Consider the following 13,648-nt stretch of genomic DNA (forward strand, 5'->3'; position numbering starts at 1 on the left):
ATAACACTAAGAGTTGAACTCTTAAAATTTAGAAAAAATTGATTTTCTTCCCTATATAACTCTGATAAATACATTGCGATATTTTATTCATCGTAAAATAAAACCAGTAGAGAAGTAAAACCCAAGTCATTTCAAATGCTATTGACATCACATACTTTCATTGGTACTACAACCTAGACCTATCCATGGGCAGGGCCCTAACAAAATTCTAGGTCCGTTTGATAGGTTCGGACTCGACTCGACCTGAAAAATGGGCTTAAATTATTGCTCAAGTTCGGCCCATATTATAGATAACAAACTTTAGCCCAACTCATATTAAAATTATTTTATTTTATTTTATATAAAAATTAAAAATATAATACATCAAAAACATTAAAAATATTAAAATAAATATTTCCAACAAATTAAAAAATTGAAAATAAATTTAAAAAGGTATTTATACTTAAATAACACTAATATAAGTGCAACTTAACAAGGAAATGACTCTAAAATAGTAGTAAAATTAACAATAAAATAAGAGTTCTACAATATCCAAATAATAACAGCAAAATAGTAGTAACATAATAGTGAAATGACAACAAAATAATGAAAAACAACAACAAGACAATAGTTTTTTTTTTTTTTGCAAATCCGGGTCAGGCCCGAACCGAAAGAACCTTACCTAAGGCTAAACGGGCATTTATTTGCTCAAGTCTATTTTTCGGGCTTATATTTTTGCCAAAACCTTCCTACTTTTTGAACGGGCCTTCAGGCCAGGCCGGGTAACCCAGCCCATGGACAGGTATACTACAGCCTAACCTATTTTAAAATTTACCATAAATTACAATGCAATAAATTTGATATCCATTATTTCCTTATAGGCTTTTGAAGCCTTTTTTGTTCTTGATTTATTTAGAAGTCTTTCCTTTTTTGAACATTCTATCAATTATTCCAAGGTGAGATTGTAATTTTATCGAATAATAATATCGATTTTTAGTACTTTTCAACATATAACTGACTAAAATGAACCATAATATCATGAATTTTTTTTTCATTTTATGACATATTTGATATAATATATATACGATCAATAACACAAGATTTATACTGCATTCAAGAAACATATTTACCTACCTAATTCAAGATTCATTTACTAACACGATAATCAATTGTTGAACGTCAAATTTAATCACCTAATTTAATTAGTTTCAACATTTAGTGTCTAGTTTTTTTTTTTTTGCCTACATATATGAATTCCATCCAAGAAGAACTTCATTCCAAACTATCTAAAAGGCTAGTAAAACATTCCTTTTTTCCACCGATGATAAGTTGCTGTTCCATGTGATTGTTGGGCCAAAACAGTCGTTTTTTGTTTTTCTTTTAATACATCTAGTTGGTCATAGACCTCATTGAAATCTTTGACAAGCAAGTTGATTCTTACCTTATAGTAAACCTCAACAGGAGCACCAGTGGTTTCATTAAAAGGTTGGTCTGGGTTTAAAAAGCGTTTAACGACAGATTCAACAGACGGAAGACCAAATGAATAAGGTTTGCCAGCTAGTAAGAAAATAATAAAAAGAATCTCGCCACCACATATAATGGAGAGCTTAGAGATTTTCTTATAAATTCCTATACATTGTTTTGAAAATGAGATGAGCCTATCATCCTCATTTTCAATGATTTTAATCTCAATTTTTTTGTTTTCCCTTAGTTTTCTTGTCCGAGCTTGCCATTACAAAAAAGATCAAAAGACAAAAGAAACAAACAAAAAAGTTAAAAATGAATGCTTTACTAGCCTTTTAGATGGTTTAGAATGAAGTTCTTCTTGGATGGAATTTATATATAGGCAAAAAAAAAATCTAGAAATTAAATGCTGAAACTAATTAAATTAGGTGATCAAATTTGACGTTCAATAATTGATTATTGTTTTAGTAAATGAATCTAGTCTTGAATTAGGTAAGTAGATTTATTTCTTGAATGCAATATAAATATTGTGTTATTGGTCGTATATATATTATATCAAATATGTCATAAAATGAAAAAAAATCATGATATTATGGTGCATTTTAAGTCAGTTATATATTGAAAAGTATCGAAAATCGATATCGCTATTTGGTAAAATTAGAAGCTCACTTTAGAATAACAAACATCATCATACTTTCAATGGTAGTATAACCTAACCTGTTTTAGAATTTACCAAAATTTGCAAAGCAATAAATTTGATATCCATTATTTCCTTGTATGCTTTTGGAGCATTTTTTTTCTTGATTTATTTAGAATTATTTCTTTTTTTGAACATTTTATCAATTATTCCAATGTGAGTTTCTAATTTTACCGAATAACGGTATCGATTTTCGGTACTTTTTAACATATAATTGACTTAAAATGTACCATAATATCATGAAATTTTTTTCATTTTATGACGTATTTGATATAATATATATATATGATAAAAAACACAAGATTTATATTGCATTCAAGAAACATATTGACCTACCTAATTCAAGACTAGATTCATTTACTAACATGATAATCAATTGTTGAACGTCAAATTTGATCACCTAATTTAATTAGTTTCAGCATTTAATGTCTAGGGGTTTTTTTTTTGCCTATATATATGAATTCCATCCAAGAAAAATCTCATTTCAAACCATTTAAAAGGCTAGTAAAACATACCTTTTTAAATTTTTTGCTTGTTTCTTTTTGTCTTTTTACCTTTTATACAATGACGAGCTCAGGTAAGAAAATTAACTCAAGTAAGAAAACTAAGGAAAAACAAAAAATTGATATTAAGATCATTGAAAATGAGGATGATAGGTGCATCTTATTTTCAAAATAAAAAAATCTCCGAACTCTCTACTTTATGTGGTGGTGAGATTCTTTTTATTATTTTCTCACCGACTAGTAAACCTTATTTGTTTAGTCATTCTTCTATTGAATCTATCGCTAAATACTTTTTAAACCCAAACCAACCTCTTAATCAAACCACTGATGCTCTTGTTAAGGCTTACTGTTTAAAAAGTCACCTCATCTTTTTAAGTTGTTTTATGTATTTAAAAAGTCATGTTGTCATATCCCTTTTTGATAAAACTTCAAAAAAAAAAAGAAGACAGAACAATAAAATGCATGCATTAGGAGCAAATAAATTAAAATTAAATTTGATTATACATTTGCATTTTTTGCTTACTAAGTCTGTGTAAATATTTACTATTATCATTAAATAAAAAGCTTAAATTATAAAAATAATTAAAAAAAATTTTTAAGTAATAAAAAGGAAAGGGCATTACTAACTGGGCCTTAAAATTAATCTAAATGTTTATGTTTAGATATATTTTAGATGTAAAAAGTTTTTAATTATGGTTTAACGATTTAATTTTTAAGTAATATAAAGAAAAGGAAAAATTCTAAATGTTATGCTTAGATATATTTTAATGTAAGGAGTTAAAAAAAAACATGTACGCGAATTTCTAATTTTGTTTTAGAGATACGTTTTATTAAATTAGGATAATGTTGAATTTTATTGTTTTGTTTTTCTTATTGGGATATTATGAAAGAAATAAATTATTCAATAACTTTTTTTAAAAAAAAATTGCAACAAAACAATTAAAAAAATCCCATCTATGGAAATTCAAATGAGTACCTATAAAATAATACAATAATAATACCCAATAAGACAATGATATTACTTGACTGAAGCACCATGAAAATTAGCTCAAATGGTTGCTTAAAATTAGGGAGAATCAAATTGTGCCAACAGTAAACGGGCCAATTTGCCCGGCTCATTGGAAACCCAAAATAAAATATAAAATAAATAAATAAATAAATAACCCACAGTCCATTTAATGTCCTTTTACAAACTAATACCTATTACATGACCCAATAACTAATACTCTAACCCAATACCCATACCAATGCCCTAGCCCAAACTTGTTACAAGCCCGAGGCCCAAATGGCCCAGAAGACTTCAGAAACCCTAGCCTTTGCTAGGAACTGCAGCCTCCAGGCGCCGTACAACGCCTCCAGCAACCACGCCAAGCCTCCAGCACCGTAGACCAGCACACAGCCCTCGTACGCTACGCCCGCGCCTCCGTACGATGCCAATGCACCTGTACCTGCAAAAGAAAGGATGAACACACAGCAAGAAAGAAACAAAAACAAAATATTGTATTTTTCATTTGATTTTTCTTTCATTTAATTCCTCCGGCTATAAAGCCAAAGGATCTGTTCATTATAATTTTTTACGCGCACAATAGATACATTTCGAAATACAAACGCACAAAAGCAGAAGCAATACACAGCATTATCAAAAGCAATTTCTTTTTTTCGGAGGTGATTTTCTGTTTAATAGTCGCTTTAGGATTTCTGTCAAATAACTTCGTTTCTTTATCTTCCATTATTGTGTTAAAAAATAGAGAAAAAGAAAGGAGAAATCTTACCTTATGGATCTTCCATAGATCCCTCTTCGCTTCGTCGGATTTGAAGTTGAAAGAGGGGTCTCAAGGCCGAAGATTATCACCAAGGGCTCAAGCCTGCTGGTCTTCGTTTGTGAAGGCAGATCGGTGCTGATGCTAGGGGGATTAGAGTTCGGTTGAAGAGAAAGGATTGGGGGGAGGCTAGGGTTTGGCCGATTGATTCGATTTCAGCCCTTTTAAAGGGTCAAATACGACGCCGTTTCAAGCCTGTTGCAATGGCTCGAAAACGACGTCGTCTGGTAGAGCCCTGACCTGATCCAGTTTGCTACCCCGAGGACCTGCGCGTTTTCACGGTGAGGGGTTATTTGCCGTATCAGTCCCTCCCTATTCGCGCCCTATTCAAATCAGCTTGCATCTGTGCTTCCTTTTTTTAAATTTTTTTCCCATAGTTTGCGCACGAATTCGCATTGGTCCTTTTTGGATTATTTTATTTGTAAATCAGCCATATTCTTGTTTTAATTTTATCTTAATTAATGTAACAGCCAAATTTTTCAGTGGTATCGGAAAACAGTGATTCAAGATTACATAATCCAATTAGTAAGTTTAGAAATTTTAATAAATAATAATTATGGGCCAAGCCCGAATTTAAAAGAATTTTTGAATTAGTGAATTTTGTGATTTTAAAAGAATTAATTAGGTAAATTGGGTTGAAAACGAGGTATCGAGACCTCAAATTCATAAACCAAGCCATAAATATTTTTAGAAATATTTATGGAGTGTTAGTAAGTCAGTATTAAAGTTTCGTCAAGAAATTTTAAGGTTTTGGTAGTCAATTGGGTAAAAAGGACTAAATTGAATTAAGTGCAAAATTATGAAATGCGATTAAATAGCTCTAGTAATAATTAAAGGAGGACTAAATAGGCAATTAAACACCCATTATTGGGCTGGACGGCATGTGTGTGCAGGAAAAATAAAAATCAAGTGTGAACAAGGGGCAAAATTGGAAATTTTGCAAATTAAGCATATAAAACAAGACAAAATTGAAAAATCTAGAGATATCATCATTCTTCTTCAGCAAAAACGCCATGGGAGGTCTGAAATTTTCTGTTTTTCATAGTTTGACATATGTGAGTTCAATTCTTGCCCTGTTCTTTAAGATTTTTATGTTTTTGTGACTTTTACAATTAGGTCCAAGTGTTTAATTTATTAGTTTTTTATTTTATGGACAAAATTGAAAGCTACCATTGATAAGTGTTCGCTGTTTATGATGAACTAAAATAGATTTGAAGCTTTTACTTTGTTGTTTGATGATTTTATCAAGTAATTTCAATAGAAATTGATTTTAGAACCTAATTGTGAAAAATTTGTGAATTAAGGTTTAGTGTTGAAATTTTGATTTTTAAAGGTTGTGTAATAGTTTAGAATGATGGAATAAAATGTTAATTGAGAAAAATTAGCTTAAGTGATGGGCTAATTGAGCAAGGACTGAATTGTATGACCAGTGAAATTTAGAGGAAAAATGGTAATAAACATCTTGAACTAAAACAGTTTTGGACAGCTTTAAATAAATTTATAAGTAAATAGTGAGATCATAGATAATGTTACTTATAAGAATGCTATATACATTTAGGATGTGGAATGGTGAGGAGGAGGAGGAAAATAAACATATGAATTTTCAGCTAGCAAGGGTTTTGTTGGGTTTTTCACACAGGAAAAAAAAACATAACTAAGTTATCCGGATAAAATATGAAGCTCTTGTTAAAGCTAGAGCAACAAAGTAATTATTCCGGATGAAATATGAAGCTCTTGTTGAAGTTAGAGCAACAAGGTAATAATTCCGGATGAAGTATGAATTAAGTTTGAGATTCAAAGACTTAGGAGTTGTAACCAAACGAACAGAAGCAAATGTGATGAAAAATTTAGAGAAGTATTTCATATTTCATCCGGGTTACATACATACTGTTGTTTGTTGCCACCCTTAATAGGTTTACATTTAAAATTGATAAATTGTATGTTTTAGACTCAGTGACTAAATTGAATAAAAGAAAAAAACTGTAGGAGCAATTTTGTAAAAATTTCAAAAATGACCAAAATGAAGGAAATGAATTGTTTTATTATTTAAATTATAAAATTGAATGAAACTATTAATTTAGATCAAGATCGGGTGAAAACATGTTTTGGGGATTAAATTAAAAAGTGTTGAAATTGTGGAAAATTTTGTTATTTTATAGAATTTATGGGTTTTTATCAATATATATAAGAATAATTAGGTTCGAAACAAGGATTTAATTACAAGAACTTTATTTTTCTTTGTCTTAGGATGAAATTGTCATTAATCAGAAGTTTAGGGGTAAAATGGTAATTTTTCCTAGAGATTAATTGAATGTATTAGAATATGAAATAAATAAAAATGATGATCAAATTTATTTATAAAGATCCGGGTGGCTCAAATATGAGACTTGAACGTGAAAAAGAAAAAGTTTTCGGATTAGTAAAACTATAAATACGAATAAGGAATGAAGTAAGTTCGTGCAACTTGAATTGAGTTATTAAATGTTTAAATTATACATTTATGTGACATGAATGTGAATTGAATGTTTAAATGTATGTTTTGGGCTTTAAGGGCACAATAGAGGGACATTATGATTATTTTCAGAATATGAATAATAAATTATTCAGAATTATCTGAAAATGCTCAGTAAACTCTGATCATACCCTATTCCAGCAACGGATACGGGTAGAAAGTGTTACAATTAATCTATTCATACATTCGTATATTTGTTATTTTAATATGTTTTGTATATTTTATGTAAATGTTTTTATATACACTATTATATATATATACATATATATTTTGTATTAAAGTTGGTTTTATTTCATATATATACTTTTATCAACCTTATATTATTTTTATGCGTATGATTCCTTAAATTTATTCTTGTATTTTATTATATAATCCTACATGATGTATCTTTTAAAGCATTATTATCGTAAGTGTGTATATATTTATTAATGACTATGTTTCATCTATATATGTATATTTCTAAATCTATACATTTTATACAAATAGTTTTCTTACACATATAAGCATGTTTTTAAATCTATTGTGTAATTTACAACAAAATTAATTTAGTCCTATACATGTTATCATTTCTATGTTATTTCATATGTACTTGCTTTTAAATTTATATGTATAATATGTTAACACACTTACTACTTTAATAGATTTTTTTTATTCAAAGTACTTTTTGCTTTACAATTTATCAAGTATATTCTTTATGTATGTATGAAATAATTTTAGAAACTTCATTTTTCTTTGTAATTATAAAATTATTATTTTTTAGTATATCTTTATATTATATTGCTTTTGAGTTTATATAGTCTATTATTTTAAATGTTTTGATATAAGCATATGTATAATTTTTAGACTAATTTAAAAACAAATATATATATCTCTTATTATTAATCTCATGTTTTTTTCAATAGATTTACATGTTCATATGTCTTTTAAATCTATTTTGTGTGTTATATCTCGTCTTGTATCCTTATTATTCTTTTGCATTATACATTATTAAAGTTAGCATGTAGTTTGTCAACTTTTAAATATACTTGTGTTTAAAATATTTTACATGCAATTTGATTCAAACTTTCATTCTATAATATCTATTTCAAAAAATTATATATCTATCCCTAGTTTTTTTTTTATATACAAATTTGTCAACCTACATTTTATGTATCCATTTATTCGTCGTTATTTTAAAATAGTTTTATACTAAAGTGCTTTTTTGATTTGCATTTTGTTATGTGTATCTAGTAGTAGTCATATTACAATATGCCATGCATGTTATCATTGCATTATTTATTTATTCATTGTTTTATATTGTCATGTTAATTATTCCCCATGCATGATTGAGATTGAGCTATACTTCCAAGTTAGTTATACTTAGTTGTAAGTGTTTGTTAGTTGGTTAAATAAGTTGTATTGCCTCCGCTCTTCCATTGTCGTATTTTATGCGTACACATATTACCCCATATCATCGTTTTTCCACTTGGTTTATGAAATGTGGTTTTATAAAATCCAAAATTTTATGATTCATTTCGTCTTATTTCGAGACGCATTAATATGTTTTAAGTTTTTATAATTATTCGTTTAAAAATTTCTTTAAAACGAAGGCGAGATTTGATATTTGACAATTCGCGGAATCGTGCCCTAACGTGCTGGGTTGCAATTTCTCATTTGTTCAAAATAATCTAATATCCCTTCAAATTTCCATTTATGTCTTCTAAAAATCCTTTAAAACGAGGGCGATGTTCGATATTTGACAATTCGCGGAATCATGCCCTATCGTGCTGGGTTGCAATTTCTCGATTGTTCAAAATAATCCAAGGTCCCTTTTGAATTTCACTCATGTTTTCTAAAAACTCTTCAAAACAAAGGTAATATTCGATGTTTGGCCATTCGGGGAATCGTGCCCTATCGTGCTGGGTTGCGATCTCCTGTTTGTCCAAAATGATCGAAGATTCCTTTAGAATTTCACTCATACTTTTTAAATTCTAAAATAAGGCAATGTCTGATATCTAGAAATTCGAGGAGTCGTGCCCTACTGTGCTAGGTTTCAACTTTCTCGTTGGACTAAATAATTGGGCATCCTTCTGCGGTTTTCAACGTATAAATTTTTGGAAGTCAAAATTTGTCATGTTTTCGAGGGCATAAAGGACCATGTCCTATCGTGCTGGATGTGGTGATATATTCCTCTTAAACAAGAGAATTTTGATAACCAACTCGGGTTATTCAAATATTACCAAAAGGGAACCACATTTCAAAAATATTTTTTAAATCTTAGACATAAGGACAGTATTTAATCGATTTGGTACCAATTTTGGGCGTAGTGAGGGTGCTAATCCTTCCTCATGCGTAACTGACTCTCGAACCCGTTTTCTCAAAAATTCGTAGACCAAAATCGTTGTTTTAGTAAACTAAAAATGTTTTATTAAAATAACCTCATTCTTAGGTGATCCGATCACACCAAAAAAAAAAGATCGGTGGTGACTCCATGTCTTATTTTCAAAAGTCGATCCCCCCTGTTTTTCTCATTAAATCCAATTTTTTTTTTAAAAAAAGGGAGATGGTTTCGACAGCTTGGCGACTCCGCTGGGGAATCGAGAGAGTCAAGCCATAAAATTGATTGTCTACTGTCCTTTTGTCAAAAATTCAAAATTTATTTTAAAAATCACGTGTCTTTCAAATGCATTTGTTTGTATGGTTGTTATGGTCCGGGTCTTGTAGAATAATACTGCATTTCATTGCATCATCGCTATGGTCACACCTTCTAAGTGAGAGTAAGAAACTACACTTTCATGAGGTTTTCACCTCCGCATGGGTTAGTGGATTGCTTCCGGGGTACATCCGTACCTATGATTTCGTGAGATTTTCATCTCCGCATGGTCATAGGGAAATGTATCCCCCTGAACCGAACTCGATCTGTATAAGCCTATAATGGGTGAGGATTGAGGAATCTGCTAGTTCGGGTACCTTATCTCTAGAACCGAACCATATATAGTGAACCTTAGGAGCTATCCTTGGATGGAGCCGCGTCAAGCCTTAGTATTTACCCGTATATGTGTTGTAATTATCGTTTATGTGTTTGCACCTTATCACTATTATTTGATACTAACCCGTGTTTCGTTTTGATTGTGTTTTGCATGACATTGCACACTAAATGAGGTGTTGGTTAGTATTCAATTACTAAGTTAGAAACTTTGACATGGAGAATGAATTTCTTAGTAAAGTCGAGGATAATACGGCCGTTCGTGCATGGTCAGAGAAGCTACAATCAGCAAAAGGGGATAGCCTGGCAGAAGGATATATATCAGAGTTGCAGGATTTCACTCGTGTCAATGTAGCACAGAATGAGCTGCAAGAGTTGAGAGATATTTGGGCTAGTTGGGATGAAGGGACCAAGCAGTTGTTTTATCAAAGCTATGGCGATATATCCTACTTGCTAGATATTAGGGTGGACAAGCATCTATTCCGAGTTATGGTTCAGTTTTGGAATTCTGCTTATAAGTGTTTCACTTTTGGAGAAGTGGATTTAGTACCTACCATGGAGGAATACACTACTCTGCTCAGATGTCCAAAAGTTCAGGTCCGAAATACTTATGCTCAGGTTTTTAGTGGTCAGTCTTTCGTAAAGAAATTGATGAGCATTTTAGGGATAAGTGAGTCTTGGGTCACTGCTCAGATTCAACAAAAGGGAGATGGTAAATGTATCCCTTAGGAGAATTTGCGAGATTTGATTTTGACGCATCCAGATGAAAGAAAGAGGGTCGATATCTTCGCCTTAAGCATCTACAGATTGGTAATTTTTCCTAAGGCTTTGAGGCACGTGGATGAGGCAGTCATTGACTTATTCGATCGCCTTGAGAAGGGAATCACACCGGCACTTACAATATTGGCTGAGACGTTCAGATCTTTGAGCTCATGTCAGAAGACAAGCGAGGGGCGGGTTATTGGATGTGCACAATTATTGATGGTATGGTTTCATGGACACTTTTGGAAAGTAGACAAGGTTTCTTATTGGGTCTTTTCCGAAGGTTATTCCCCGTTAAAAGAGGAGGCGGCCATACAAAGGAGAGAGGATGTCTCGGAAAAGAAATGGATGGAAATTCTTCAAAACCTCAAGGAAGGGGATATCGAGTGGAAAGCTTAGTGGATAGTGCCAGATGAGATCATGTATCGATGTGGTGACTTTGATTGGGTGCCATTGTTAGGAATTTGGGGAGCTACTGGGTATACAACATTGCTTGCGTTGAGGCAATATAAGTCGAGGCAGTTTGTACCCACGACCTACGGACTCGCTCAGTGTGAATTCTCCTTTAAAGGCGCCTACTATAAGAAGAAAGTTCGGGAGCTATCGGATGCTTGGAAGCAAACTCGTTGGATGAAAAGGTTGGCCGTCGATTCTATGGTGACGCCTGAGTATGATGGATGGTTTAGGAATAGGGTTAATGATAATATTCCTAAACCACGCTTGGAGAATACTCGACCTGTGGTGGAACAATTACAAGTCACCCCATCGGAGTTGGAAATTATAAAGCAAGGCTTCGAGAAGAAGAGTTCAGAGCTTGGGAAAAAGATCGAACAATTAGAGGAAGAGAAGATACACCTGAGATTAAACGCTGATGTCTAGAGGTCAGAGGCCGAGAAGTAGAGGAAAGGGAAAACTAAGGCCGAAGAAGATCTAGGCAGCTTGAAGACTGACTATAAGAAGCTACATTTGTCTATGAGAACTGCGGGGCTAGGTAAAACTTCCGAACAATGGTGCCATGAAATTCGAGAAGAAAAGACCAATGCCGACAGATAGGAAAGGAAATTCCGAGAAGCTCAAGCACAAAATGAAGATTTAGAGAAGAGTCTGTCAGAAAGTAGAAACGAACGAGGTGAATTAAAGGCTAGAGTGCCAAAACTCGAGAAGTCTCTTCATCAGTACCGAAACCGCAACACCGCAATGGAATTGAGGGCAAGCTTGAGCAAGATAGAAGAAACGAAAGGAAAAATAGAAGAGTTAGATGCGTCACTGCAAAACTATGAGATGCGGATTTAGTTTTTCGAGGCAAATGAAGACCGTTGGAAAGAACAGCTTCACCATATGCAAGACCAAGTCAGAAACAGTGATTACCTTATGAGGGAAGCCATAACCTGGATTCGGGAAGTAGCTGACTACTTGCAAGCTTTAGCGGTACAGGCGGACACACTGAGTGTGAAGTACGAGTTTGAGTCAGATCGCGGACAGGAGTTGGCCTCGTTGCTTAGGAAAATTAAAGCTTTAAGTATTAGAGCAAAGTTTCATCTGTAACTCAACTTTATATAAAAGAATTTTATTTTCTGGTGAAGTTTTCTATAGGAAATTGAATCAAAATTGATGCATCCTTTGCATTCATGCATTTGCATTACATCATATCATTATGCATTAAAGGCCATAAGAGGTTTCTAATTAATTAATTACAAATCATTTCAGTAACCTGGAAACCAACAAAAACCAACCAACTACGCATCCCTACGGTACAAGAAAAAAGTTAATGGATAAAAGACTTGAGAAATTGGAGCAAATACAAAAGGACATGCAAGAACAAATACAGTCCCAAATGCAATAGCAGCTAGCCAAGATTCAGCGAGAAATGAAAGAGCAAATGATGGAATCCCAGAGAGAAATGATGAGTCAGTTATCCCAATTGCTGTTGGGAAGAACGGATAAGGAAAAGGGCCCCATGGACAACGTTGATGAAACTAATGAAGATCCTCAATACCCCCTGGCTTTACTCCAACATATGCACCGATAAAGCCCGAGATTAATTTACAAAAACCATCTGTTACGATCATGCCATAGCAGATTCAGGCCGGAGCTTTGATACCGATGAATTTCCAACCCGACTCAGGCTCAACCTTGTTAATAACCCAAATTATCCGCCCGTTCCCGATTTGGACGAAGTTGCTGAAGAAGAAAAGGCGAGGATAGATTCGGATAAACAATTGGAAGAACGGTGTAGATGGCTCGAGGAGAAATTCAGAGCTATGGAAAGCGCAGATAATCATCAAGAGATTGATGCTAAGGACCTGAGTTTGGTCCCAGATTTGGTCCTACCCCCCAAATTCAAAATGCCCGAATTCGAGAAATACAATAGGACGAGCTACCCTGAAGCTCACATCACTATGTTTTGCCGGCGAATGACGGGATACGTTAACAACGACCAGGTATTAATTCACTGCTTTCAAGATATTTTGGTTGGGGCGACATCTAAGTGGTATACGAATTAAGCCACACTAAAATTAACTTATGAAAGTACCTGACTCAGGCCTTCATGAAGCAATACAATCATGTGACGGACATGACCCCCGACAGAATCACTCTCCAGAACATGGAGAAGAAGTCAAATGAAAGTTTCAGACAGTACGCACAAAGGTGGAGAGAAGTCGCCATACAAGTTCAGCCGCCGCTTCTAAAAGAAGAAACAATGATCCGATCACACCAAAACAAAAGGATCGGTAGTGACTCCATGTCTTATTTTCAAAAGTCGATCCCCCCTGTTTTTCTCATTAAATCAAATTTTTTTTTAAAAAAAAGGGAGATGGTTTCGACACCAACAAAACAATTCTAAACTTCTACCATATTAGGAAAAATAAAAATAATGTATACATGGTAATAATGAAGGATTAATCAGTAATACCATAAATTGACTATAAACATTTTAACTCAGAC

The sequence above is a fragment of the Gossypium hirsutum genome, chromosome A05 (genome assembly GCF_007990345.1).
Source record: "Gossypium hirsutum isolate 1008001.06 chromosome A05, Gossypium_hirsutum_v2.1, whole genome shotgun sequence".
NCBI classification, from domain to species: Eukaryota; Viridiplantae; Streptophyta; class Magnoliopsida; order Malvales; family Malvaceae; genus Gossypium; species Gossypium hirsutum.